Genomic DNA, 12,997 nt, shown 5'->3' on the forward strand with positions numbered 1-12,997 from the left:
TGGAGTTACACAGAGAAGAGAAGAGGGAGGAAGGAGACAGAGGTGGCTAGGAGGATAAAAGGGGGAATCAAAAGGAGAGAGACAGATCCAGCCAGTAATCAGTTCTCTAAGTGTTCTCCACAGCCTGGAACACACAAACAGATTCACAGAGTTGGGGAGAGAAGAAAAGGGGGGTGGGGGAGATAGAGGCAACCTGGTGGAGAAAAAGGAGAGTCAAAAGGGGGAGAGGATAATCAGGCCAGTGATCTCGCTCTCAAGTAAAAATGGGTACTGAAGATTGGGTTCTTAAAGGTACAAAGTTGATAACAAATACCAAAAAGCAAAGATTAAAACTCTAGAGTAAAGGTTAGATTCTCAAAAATACAATATTTTTAAAAAGCAAAGTTACAAAAATTATAAAAAATATATATAGGAAGTTTGCTTTAAAAATAGGGTCTTTTTTTGCAAGGTAATAGTAGGTTATAAAAATGAAAATTAAAGGAGTAACAGGGGACTAAAAATAAATTTTTTTAATTTAAAAATGATAATAGTAAAAATATATCTAGGACTTTCTCTGGAGCTTTTGCGGACAGTGTGGGGTCAGTTCATTTTCAGATAGTTCCTTGGTCTAGCTTGTATTTCTCAAGGTCTATAGGCCCCTTCCTATGTTCACTTCAGTTCAGCTCAGTTCAGTCGGTCAGTCACGTCCGACTCCTTGCGACCCCATGAATCGCAGCACGCCAGGCCTCCCTGTCCACCACCAACTCCCAGAGTTCACCCAGACTCGAGTCCATCAAGTGAGTGATGCCATCCAGCCATCTCATCCTTAGTCGTCCCCTTCTTCTCCTGCCCCCAATCCCTCCCAGCATCACAGCCTTTTCCAATGAGTCAACTCTTCACATGAGGTGGCCAAAGTACTGGAGTTTCAGCTTTAGTATCATTCCTTCCAAAGAAATCCCAGGGCTGTTCTCCTTCAGAATGGACTGGTTGGATCTGTTTGCAGTGCAAGGGACTCTCAAGAGTCTTCTCCAACACCACAGTTCAAAAGCATCAATTCTTCAGCGCTCAGGCTTCTTCACAGTCCAACTCTCACATCTATACATGACTACTGGAAAAACCATAGCCTTGACTAGACGGATCTTAGTCGGCAAAGTAATGTCTCTGCTTTTGAATATGCTCTCTAGGTGGGTCATAACTTTTCTTCCAAGGAGTAAGCATCTTTTAATTTCATGGCTGCAATCACCATCTGCAGTGATCTTGGAGCCTCAAAAAATAGTCTGACACTGTTTCCACTGTTTCCCCATCTATTTCCCATCAAGTGATGGGACTGGATGCCATGATCTTCGTTTTCTGAACATTGAGCTTTAAGTCAGCTTTTTCACTCTCCTCTTTTACTTTCATCAAGACGCTTTTTAGTTCCTCTTCACTTTCTACCATAAGGGTGGTGTCATCTGCATATTTGAGATTATTGATATTTCTCCCAGCAATCTTGATCCAGCTTGTGTTTCTTCTAGTCCAGCGTTTCTCATGATGTACTCTGCATAGAAGTTAAATAAGCAGGGTGACAATATACAGCCTTGACGTACTCCTTTTCCTATTTGGAACCAGTCTGTTCTTCCATGTCCAGTTCTAACTGTTGCTTCTAGGCCTGCATACAGTTTCTCAAGAGGCAGGTCTGGTGGTCTGGTATTCCCATCTCTTTCAGAATTTTCCACAGTTTACTGTGATCCACATAGTCAAAGGCTTTGGCATAGTCAAGAAAGCAGAAATAGATGTTTTTCTGGAACTCTCTTGCTTTTTTGATGATCCAGCAGATGTTGGCAATTTGATCTCTGGTTCCTCTGCCTTTTCTAAAACCAGCTTGAACATCAGGATGTTCACGGTTCATGTATTGCTGAAGCCTAGCTTGGAGAATTTTGAACATTACTTTACTAGCGTGTGAGATGAGTGCAATTGTGTGGTACTGTGAGCATTCTTTGGCATTGCCTTTCTTTGGGATTGGAATGAAAACTGACTTTTCCCGTCCTGTGGCCACTGCTGAGTTTTCCAAATTTGCTGGCATATTGAGTGCAGCACTTTCACAGCATCATCCTTCAGTATTTGAAATAGCTCAGCAGGAATTCCATCACCTCCACTAGCTTTGTTCGTAGTAATGCTTTCTAAGGCCCACTTGACTTCACATTCCAAGATGTCTGGTTCTGGATGAGTGATCACACCATCGTGATTATCCGGGTCATGAAGACCTTTCTTGTACAGTTCTTCTGTGTATTCTTGCCACCTCTTCTTAATATCTTCTGCTTCTGTTAGGTCCATACCATTTCTGTCCTTCATTGTGCCCATCTTTGCATGAAATGTTCCCTTGATATCTCTAATTTTCTTGAAGAGATCTCTAGTCTTTCCCATTCTGTTGTTTTCCTCTATTTCTTTGCATTGATCACTGAAGAAGGCTTTTGGGTTTTAGTCTATTGCTCCTGTCACTTCCAAAGCAGTTCCCTCTGTTTACTTTAGCTTCTTCTGTTTTCTGGTCTCTTCGGTGTCTAGTTTCCACCCTGACACAAGAGGAGCGGTGGTGCTCACTTTTTTTAGGTTCACTTGTTCATTCGTGCTGTGGGGAGGGAGGAACACTCCAAACAAACATCACTGGCGTGTGCTCACAGTGATTCAGCCACACTGGCTTTGCCCCCACTCACAGCGTGTGTGCTTTCCCAGTCTACACTGGGCAGGTTCTAGGTTGCTCTGCCAGGAACTGTCTGATGTGGGCCCTGGTTTGGATGCACTTCCCATGTCTAAGCCACTCAGGTTCAGGTTCTCGGGCACTCCACAAAGGCGCAGACTTGGTTGGGCCTGCGTTTTGTGCCCGTCCCAGGTCCAAGCAGCTCCGGTGACCAGGTGCTTAGTGAGCACAGCCGCCCCCAGTTGAAGGCTGTGACTTATCGCCTCCCCCTTCCCAGCTGCTCTTAGGTGTGCCACGTATCTCTTCTGGGGAGCTGATCTCTGGCTGTGACCCTCCCAGCCAATGTCAACTGTCCAGAATCCCAAGAAGTCTTGGTTAGCAATGAAACCAGCTTGCAGTTTGGTATAGGATGATTCTCTGGGTCTGTGATTTCCCCCTTCCAGCTCTGGCTGTCCTCGCCTGCCTGTCTCTGGAGGGGGATGGGCCAGTCTGCAGCTGGCTAGCTCTGCTCAGTCCTTTGTTCTGTGAGCCGGCCTGGCAGTGCCTTGAGTGAGTGAGTGAGTGAGTGAAGTTGCTCAGTCGTGTCCGACTCTTTGCAACCCCATGGACTGTAGCCTGTCAGGCTCCTCTGTCCATGGGATTTTCCAGGCAAGAGTGCTGAAGTGGATTGCCATTTCCTTCTCCAGGGGATCTTCCCGACCCAGGAATCGAACCTGGGTCTCCCGCACTGGGGGCAGACGCTTTACCGTCTGAGCCACCAGGGCAGTGTCTTAGGTTAGGGCTTTTCATGGGTTAGCTATCCCACAGTCTGGGTTGCTATCTCAAGCTAGTTTCCTCAGATTGCCCTTGGGGCATTCAGGCCTGGTCCCTACCCTAAGCAATGCAGCCCGCGCCTCCCTGTCCAGCCCCCACTTGCTAGTGGGGGATGTGAGGATCTGGGCTGCTGCTCCACTGGGAGTTGCTGTTAGGCACGTAATCTGTGGGTTTTAACTATTTATTTATTTTTCCTCCCAGTTATTTTGCCCTCTGAGATCCCAAGGCTTGCCACAGACCCATCGGAGAAGAGTGTTTGCTGGTGTTTGGAAACCTCTCTTTTTTAAGACTCCCTTCCTGGGACGGATCTCCATCCCTACCTCTTTTGTCTCTCTTTTTATCGTTTATATTTTTCCTACCTCCTTTCGAAGACAATGGGCTGCCTTTCTGGGTGCCTGATGTCCTCTGCCAGCATTCAGAAGTTGTTTTGTGGAATTTGCTCAGCATTCAAATGTTCTTTCGATGAATTTGTGGGGGAGAAAGTGGTCTCCCCGTCCTATTCCTCCATCATCTCAAAATTTCTGTTTTATAGTGACCCTTACTGATTAAACCAGATCTTGCACAGGTGGTCCCTATTAGATGCAATCCCCATTCTGAGATTTCCAAGTTGATAATTTAGGACTGGTTTATGATCTCCACGCAGGCTTGGGGTTCAGAAACCAGTCCTAAGAAATCAATTTACATGCTACAGCTAAGACACAAATGAAACTAACTCCATAATAGACAACAATGAAGAAAACACAAGGAAAATAAAAATAAGATTTCTAATTAGGGACACTAGTGGTATACATTTAGGGATTTCAAAATAAAATTATAAAATGAATGAAATATAAATATCAAAAATATGCCAAGAACAGAAAAATTAAAATGAATAAAACCTCCGTAGTTGTTAACTATGTTCATATGTTAACTGTATTCAGTTCAGGTCAGTCGCTCAGTCGTGTCCAATTCTTTGTGACCCCATGAATCGCAGCACGCCAGGCCTCCCTGTCTATCACCAACTCCTGGAGTTCACTCAGACTCATGTCCATCGAATCAGTGATGCCATACAGCCATCTCATCCTCTGTCGTCCTCTTCTCCTCCTGCTCACAATCCCTCCCAGCATCAGAGACTTTTCCAATGAGTCAACTCTTCTCATGAGGTGGCCAAAGTATTGGAGTTTCAGCTTCAGCATCAGTCCTTCTAATGAACACCCAGGACTGATCTCCTTTAGAATGGACTGGCTGGATCTCCTTGTAGTCCAAGGGACTCTCAAGAGTCTTCTCCAACACCACAGTTCAAAAGCATCAATTCTTCAGCACTCAGCTTTCTTGACAGTTAACTGTATTAGCATATGTAAATGTTCTTTGCAGCTTCAAATGGTTGAAATAATAAAAGATCAGAAAGTAAGGATTCTTGTAGTAGCAACTCAAGAATTTGGGATTTCACTTTGTTGGTCCTACCAAATGAAACATTCCTTCTTCCAACATAGTTTCTTAAATTTCACGCCTTTAGAACTAGAAGGAATTTATAAAAGACAAGATCTAGTTCAAGTCTTTCACTTTTAAGATGATGAAATCTAGGCACATGGGTGACCATTCACTCTCAAGATTAAATGGCTGAGTCTGCTCTTGATCCAAGGTCTCCTGATTCTTAATTCAGTCCTTATCCCTACATAGAAAAAGTCATTGATTTTGTGATGGATAGGGAGATCCTATCCACATGTAACTATACGAGTGACAATTTCCTAAGCAATTTACCACAGATGAATGTAAAAGATTGAAAACCTATAAGGTAATCTATCTAGCTCATCTCTTCATAGATTCTGCCTCTTCCTTAAATTTATGAAGAGCTAGGAGTCATCTTTGTTGATGGGACCAGGTATGGTCATTAAACTCCCTGAAAATTTAGAATCTAGACCAAATAAAGTGTGTTGATTCAGTAGGTGTCAATATTTTTCCATGTCTCTTCATGGGAGGTATTGTTTTGACTTTGAGCCATTAATTTTCTTTAAGTAAACATATATCTAGAGTAGAGAGTAAAGAGCATTTATCCAGGTTTATTGTGATACTGTTTGATTCCCAACATTATTCTTCTCCCAGATGATGAAATTAAGCCAAACAGCACTTTTAAATATATTCCCTTGCAATTATTTGCCTAGAGATGAGCATGTGATTTGAGTTGGCCTAATTAGCTTACAATCTCCCATGAGTTTAACTGGGTTATACCTGGCTTTATTTCTTTGTTTTCCAGAACCCCTCATCCTCAGTGATATAACTTTTTTCCTTTTTTTTTTTTTTAAGATTTTTTTTATGTGGACCATTTTTAGAGTTTTTATTGAATTTGTTATAATACTGCTTCTGTTTTATGTTTTGTTTTTTTTGGCCTTGAAGCACATGGGATCTTAGCTCCTTGGCCAGGGATCAAACCTTCACCCCCTGCACAGCAAGGTGAAGTCTCAACCACTGGATCTTCAGGGAAGTCCTTGATGATTTTTTTCTTGTCTGGAACTGCAAATCCAGTCATCAAATTCAAACCAGTTTCTTCTCTTTCCTTTTGTCTTCCCTCTCCCCATCTTTCAATTTCACACAAACAAGGAAGCATGTAGTACCAATCAAGGACTGTAATCAAAAGGAAAAAGAGCCTTTGATGAATTCCACAGTGACAGTAAAGCAGAGAAAAAAATAAAATCGGGGTTCTTACTGACATCACCAAACCACTAAATCAACCAACTCCAGAGCCAGTCCTGCCCCTGGAAATCTAATTAAAGTCATAATGATCTTAGGAAGCTAGCTTGAGTCAGAGATTTCTATCTTTTTTTTTTTTTTTTTTTTTTTGCACAAAATATCTTGAATAATTTAAGCCATCCTTACTCTAAACAAAATAACCCAACTTTCTTTTGATTTCCCAAAAGCCAACTGACTTGTCTGAACTCTGAATTCTAATTTGAGTTTCATAAGTGTATGTACTGATCAGCAAGGATATGGCCTTTGCAGAGATCAGCAATGCATTTCTGACAGGCCCTGTATATCTCCGATTATAAATTAGGACTAACTGGCATCACAGTGTTCAGTCACCTATGAGGATTTTGTGGGTTTTCTTGGCTGCACTCTGCAGCATTCGGGATCTTAGTTCCCTGACTGTGCCCCCTGTATTGGGAGTACAGAGACTTAACCACTGGACTACCAGAGAAGCCCCACCTATGAGTTTAATTTTATGCCTCTTTTCTCAGAACTACCTTATCCTTAGATGAAAAAACATCCTGATTTTTAGGACTTTAAAATTAGTAGGATAATCATGGGCCAGATGTTTACTTCATGCAATGTGAGTATATTAATCTGTATTCAAAACTATACTTTAAAAAGATGAATCACATAAACTTATTTAAAGTGTAAGAGTAATCATCTCCAAAAATACATAAATAGCTAATTTTCTCTGTGAATTTTACTGACTTCCATTTATTCCATCCCACCGCCACCCCTCCCCTCAATCAAGAAAAAAATGCAACAGCTAATATGTACTTTAAAAATACCTCCAAAGTAACTGTTCTGTCTTAGCCCAAACCATCTCAGATTGGAAATATCTTTCTTTTTATTAAACAGCCTCGACTGTAAGATTATGAGAAAATCTGTAGCAGTGCAGAGCAACAGTGGTCTGGGGCTGGGAGAGTGCTGCCACTCCTGCTGAGGAGTGTCCCAATCTCCTCTTGGGAAAAGAATCAGAGACAAACAGCCATACACCTGCATCTTGCTAGCCAGATTTACTGCCCAAAGACAAAACCACCATTTCACTCAAAACTGCTTTCACCACCAGCAAATGCTCTGTCATTTGGTTATTACTACTTTAGTATCTTCTCACTGGCATAAATTAAATTATCTTTATAAAATCATGACCCATGACCTCAGGCCTGTTTGCTCTATAAAACCCTTATGGGAAAACAAAAGTCTCTTAACAACATGGGTCATTGAACTTCTAAGCCACTTAACAGATGATGTTAGGAACACAGGTGAAAATAATTAAAACCAACAAACAAGATGTTTGTCAAACCTGAAACCTAAGTTACTAGGTTTGCTGAACAAACTACACCTTTTTTCTACTGTGCTCCAGCTCTACCAAATAATACTTTCCTTTATAGTTTCAAGTTAACTTCCAAGTATCTGTCTTATTTCACCCACCACTTTTCCAATTCATCAGCACGATTCCTCCCCCTTCAAGCCAGATATAAAGTTAGTATATTTATGGATACATATTTCTGTAGGTTTCATCAGTTCAGTTCAGTTGCTCAGTCGTGTCCGAATCTTTGCAACCCCGTGAATCACAGCACATCAGGCCTCCCTGTCCATCATCAACTCCCAGAGTCCACTCAGACTCACGTCCATTGAGTCAGTGATGCCATCCAGCCATTTCATCCTCTGTCATCTCGTTCTCCTCCTGCCCACAGTCCCTCCCAGCATGCGTCTTTTCCAATGAGTCAACTCTTCGCATGACGTGGCCAAAGTACTGGAGTTTCAGCTTTAGCATCATTCCTTCCAAAGAAATCCCAGGGCTGATCTCCTTCAGAATGGACTGGTTGGATCTCCTTGCAGTCCAAGGGACTCTCAAGAGTCTTCTCCAACACCACAGTTCAAAAGCATCAATTCTTCGGCACTCAGCCTTCTTCACAGTCCAGCTCTCACATTCATACATGACTACTGGAAAAACCATAGCCCTGACTAGGTGGACCTTAGTCAGCAAAGTAATGTCTCTGCTTTTGAATATACTGTCTAGGTTGGTTATAACTTTTCTTCCAAGGAGTAAGCATCTTTTAATTTCATGGCTGCAGTCACCATCTGCAGTGATTTTGGAGCCCCCAAAAATAAAGTCTGACACTGTTTCCACTGTTTCCCCATCTATTTCCCATGAGGTGTTGCGACCGGATGCCATGATCTGCATTTTCTGAATGTTGAGCTTTAAGCCAACTTTTCGCTCTCCTCTTTCATTACCTCTTCTCTAAATGATAGAATTCTCCTATGAAGCCATCTGGTCCTAAGCTTTTGCTTTTGGAAAGTTTTTTTTTATCACAGCTTCAATTTCAGTGCTTGTTGTGTTGTTCATAATTTGTATTTCTTCCTGGTTCAGTCTTGGAAGACTGAACTTTTCTAAGAATCTTCCCATTTCTTCCAGGTTATCTATTTTATTGCCATATAGTTTTTCATTATAGTCTCATAATCCTTTGTATTTCTCCATTGTCTGCTGTGACCTCTCCTTTTTCATTTCTAATATTGTTGATTTGATTCTTCTCTCTTTTTTCCTTGATGAGTCTGGCAAAAGGTTTGTCAATTTTATCTTCTCAAAGAAACAGGTTTTAGTTTTACTAATCTTTACTATTGTCTCTTTCATTTCTTTTTCATTTATTTCTGCTCAGATCTTCATGGTTTCTTTCCTTATACTAATTTTGGGGTTTTTCTGTTCTTCTTTTTTCAGTTGCTTTCTGTGTAAAGCTAGGTTGTCTATTCGATGGTTTTCTTATTTCTCGAGGTAGGATTGTATTGCTATAATCTTCCCTCTTAGAATTGCTTTTGCTGCATCCCATAGGTTTTGAGTTGTCGTGTTTTCATTGTCATTTGTTTCCAGAAATTTTTTGATTTCCCTTTTGATTTCTTCAGTAACCTGTTGGTAATTTAGAAACGTGTTGTTTAATCTTCATGTGTTTGTGTTTCTTAGTTATCTTCTTGTAATTGATATCTAGTCTCATAGCATTGTGGTCAAAGGAGATGCTTGATTTGTTTTCAATTTTCCTAAATTTACTGAGGTTTTATTTGTGACCAAAGATGTGGTCTATATGGAAAATATTCCATGTACACTTGAGAAGAAAGTGTATTCTTCTGCATTTGGATGGAATGTCCTGAAGATATCAATGAGATCCATCTCATCTAATGTATCATTTAAGGCTTGTGTTTCCTTATTAATTTTCTGTTTTGATGATCTGTCCATTGGTGTGAGTGGGTTGTTAAAATCTCCTACTACTATTGTGTTACTGTCAACTTCTTTTATATCTGTTAGTGTTTGTCTTATTTATTGAGGTGCTCCTATGTTGGGTGCATAGATATTTACAATTGTTATGTCTTCCTCTTGGATTAATCCCTTGATCATTATGTAGTGTCCTTCCTTATCTCTTGTAATCTTCTTTATTTTAAGGTCTATTTTGTCTGATATGAAGATTGCTACTCCTGCTTTCTTTTGCTTCCCATTTGAATGGAATATATTTTTCCACCCTCTCAATTTCAGTCTATATGCCTCTTCAGATCTGAAGTGGGTTTCTTGTAGACAGCATGTATATGGGTCTTGTTTTTGTATCCATTCAGCCAGTCTGTGTCTTTTGGTTGGAGCATTTAATCCATTTACATTTAAAGTAATTATTGATATATATGTTCCTATTGCCATTTTATTAATTGTTTGGGGTTGATTCTGTAGAGAGGCAAACAAAGGAATAAATGTAGAAAAAATATAGCAGGTTTAAAAGAATTAAAAAATAAAATTATAAAAAACAGAAAAGAAAAAAATGGAAGAAGAAAGAAAAAAGGAAAAAAAGAAAACTTCACAGAATTGCAAAAGCCAAATGTAGAGGCAGAGGTTTATAACAACAAAAAGAAGTGTGAGTGAATATACACATATATATACACACCCATAAGCAAATCAAAACAGTCCAACAAAAATAAAGTACAATAGAATGACCAAGAAGGAAACCAAAAATTATATCTACCAGAACAAAACTAACTAAAGAATAAACTAGAAAACAAAATTAAAGCAAGGTGCCGATTGGGGAATAAAGCAATGAAAATAAAACTAACAAATATATTAAGAGGAAAGGAGAGAAAGAAAAGAAGGAAAGAATAGATATGAAAAGTTAAATAGAGGTGGATAAAAAATATCTATATACATTAAAGATTAACTGCAAGGGAAAAGAACAGTAGGAAAAGCAAGCAAAGGAATAAATGTAGAAAAAAAAATAGACTTTGTAAAATTAAAATTTAAAAAAGAGAAAAGGAAAAAAAGAGAAAAACTCCATAGAACTGCAAAAGCCCAATATAGAGGCAGAGGTTTATAACAACAATAAAAAAAAGTGACTGAGGGAAAAAAAAGCTCAAAAGCTTAATTGGATTCCATAGAGTCAACAAAATCGACAACTACATTAAAGGGGAGGAAAAAAAGGAAAAGAAAAAAGAAAAAAAATCCAAAAGAATCTGCAGAACAAGTCAAAACATAAGAATAATAAGTGTTTTTCTTGAGTCACTGCTATCAGAGTCCTTTCCCTCGCTGGGAGTCGCAGGATAACCTTACCTCCCTAGGTTGCCCTTCAACACTGTGCTTATCTCTGGACCTGCTGTGGGGGCAGCTCAGATTCTAATCTGATCCTACTCCTGTGTATTTTTGCCTCCAATGTCCACAGCTATCAGAACTAGTGCGTTTTTGTTTTGTTTTGTTTTGTTCTGTTTGTGTGGGAGTTCTCAATCACCTTTTATATATTCCATAGACACAAAGTCTGCATAGTTGATCATGTGGATTTAATCTGCAGCTTGTACAGTTGGTGGGAAGGTTTTGGGTCTTCCTTAGCCACACTGCCCCTGGTTTTCAATTGTGGTTTCATTTCCACCTATACATGTGGGTCATCCACTGGGGTTTGCTCCTGAGGCTGCCCTGGAGGACTTGGGTTTGCCCCTGTGAGGGCCAGGCATGGAGGTGGTGCAGCTGCTTGAGTTGCAGAGGTTCTGACAGCACCAGGTACTCAGTGGAGTTGACAGCTACAGCAACAGGAAATGTAGTGCTCTAGAAGGATATGGAAACAAGTATTGGCCAATACACTCTAGCATTCTTACCTGGAGATACCCTCTCCCTGATAGATTGCCGGGAGAAATATCAATAACCTCAGATATGCAGACTACACCACCCTTATGGCAGAAAGTGAAGAGGAACGAAAAAGCCTCTTGATGAAAGTGAAAGAGGAGAGTGAAAAAGCTGGCTGAAAGCTCAACATTCAGAAAACGAAGATCATGGCATCCGGTCCCATCACTCCATGGCAAATAGATGGGGAAACAGTGGAAACAGTGTCAGACTTTAATTTTCTGGGCTCCAAAATCACTGCAGATGGTGACTGCAGCCATGAAATTAAAAGATGCTTACTCCTTGGAAGAAAAGTTATGACCAACCTAGATAGCATATTCAAAAGCAGAGACATTACTTTGCCAGCTAAGGTCCGTCTAGTCAAGGCTATGGTTTTTCCAGTGGTCATGTATGGATGTGAGAGTTGGACTGTGAAGAAGACTGAGCGCCGAAGAACTGATGCTTTTGAACTGTGGTGTTGGAGAAGACTCTTGAGAGTCCCTTGGACTGCAAGAAGATCCAACCAGTCCATTCTGAAGGAGATCAACCCTGGGATTTCTTTGGAAGGAATGATGCTAAAGCTGAAACTCCAGTGGTTTGGCCACCTCATGCGAAGAGTTGACTCATTGGAAAAAATCCTGATGCTGGGAGGGATTTGGGGCAGGAGGAGAAGGGGACGACTGAGGATGAGATGGCTGGATGGCATCATGGACTCGATGGACGTGAGTCTGAGTGAACTCCAGGAGATGGTGATGGACAGGGAGGCCTGGCATGCTGCAATTCATGGGGTTGCAAAGAGTCGGACACGACTGAGCGACTGAACTGAACTGATAGAGAAGCCTGCCAGGCCACACAGTCTACAGGGTCACAAAGAGTCCAACACGAGTGGAGTGACCCTGCACACATAGATGCATGACTTTCTTTGCCTGTGGCAGCTCTGCCCCAGTGAGAATTGAGCGTGAGGGTGGCACAGCTGCTTGGCTTGCGGGGACCCTGGCAGCGCCTAGTGTGCAGGGACATGGACTGCCTCAGGTGCAGGAGTTATAGCCCTATTAGAGTCTTTTTTCGAGCCTTTTGTAGCTGACAAACAGAAGGCCTCTTTGGCCAGTCTTTCTCTGTAGCTCTGCCCATTCAGGTACTTAGAGGGCTCCCTTGCCTGGGGTCCTCCTCTGTTGGTCGGTGCATCAGGCCCTTAAAGGGGCACCCTGGGTGGGGTCCTACTCTCTAGTTCAGTGCATCACGTGTTTGATGGGCCAGCCTCTCTACCTGCCAATGCTGGTGAGTGGAGAGAGAGAGGCTATGCTGATGGCTCCACCCTCTGCATGTGACTTAGCAGTACTGCCTTGCTTCCATGGCTGCCTGGCATACCTCCACCAGCATTTCCCACCATGATCTCCTCCCTCACATCCCCTCAATCTGTCTCTCTGCAGTCAACAGCAGCCCTCACTCTGGGATTGCTCCACAATCCCTAAACTCCAGCTCCCAGCCACTGCACCTTCCAGGGAACCAGGGTTCCTGTCTGGGGTATGTATGGCTGTGGCAAGGACTGTCTGATTCTCATCCCACTTAGGCTGCCACAGGTCAACTGTTTCACTCTCAGCCTTAAATGTTTCTCCTCTGACTCAGACAATTGCCCCAATGTGGGGATTGAACCCCTGCTTCAGTTCTCCCACCTGCTGAGGGCAGGTCCT

This window comes from Budorcas taxicolor, chromosome 6 (genome assembly GCF_023091745.1).
Source record: "Budorcas taxicolor isolate Tak-1 chromosome 6, Takin1.1, whole genome shotgun sequence".
Classification (NCBI taxonomy): domain Eukaryota; kingdom Metazoa; phylum Chordata; class Mammalia; order Artiodactyla; family Bovidae; genus Budorcas; species Budorcas taxicolor.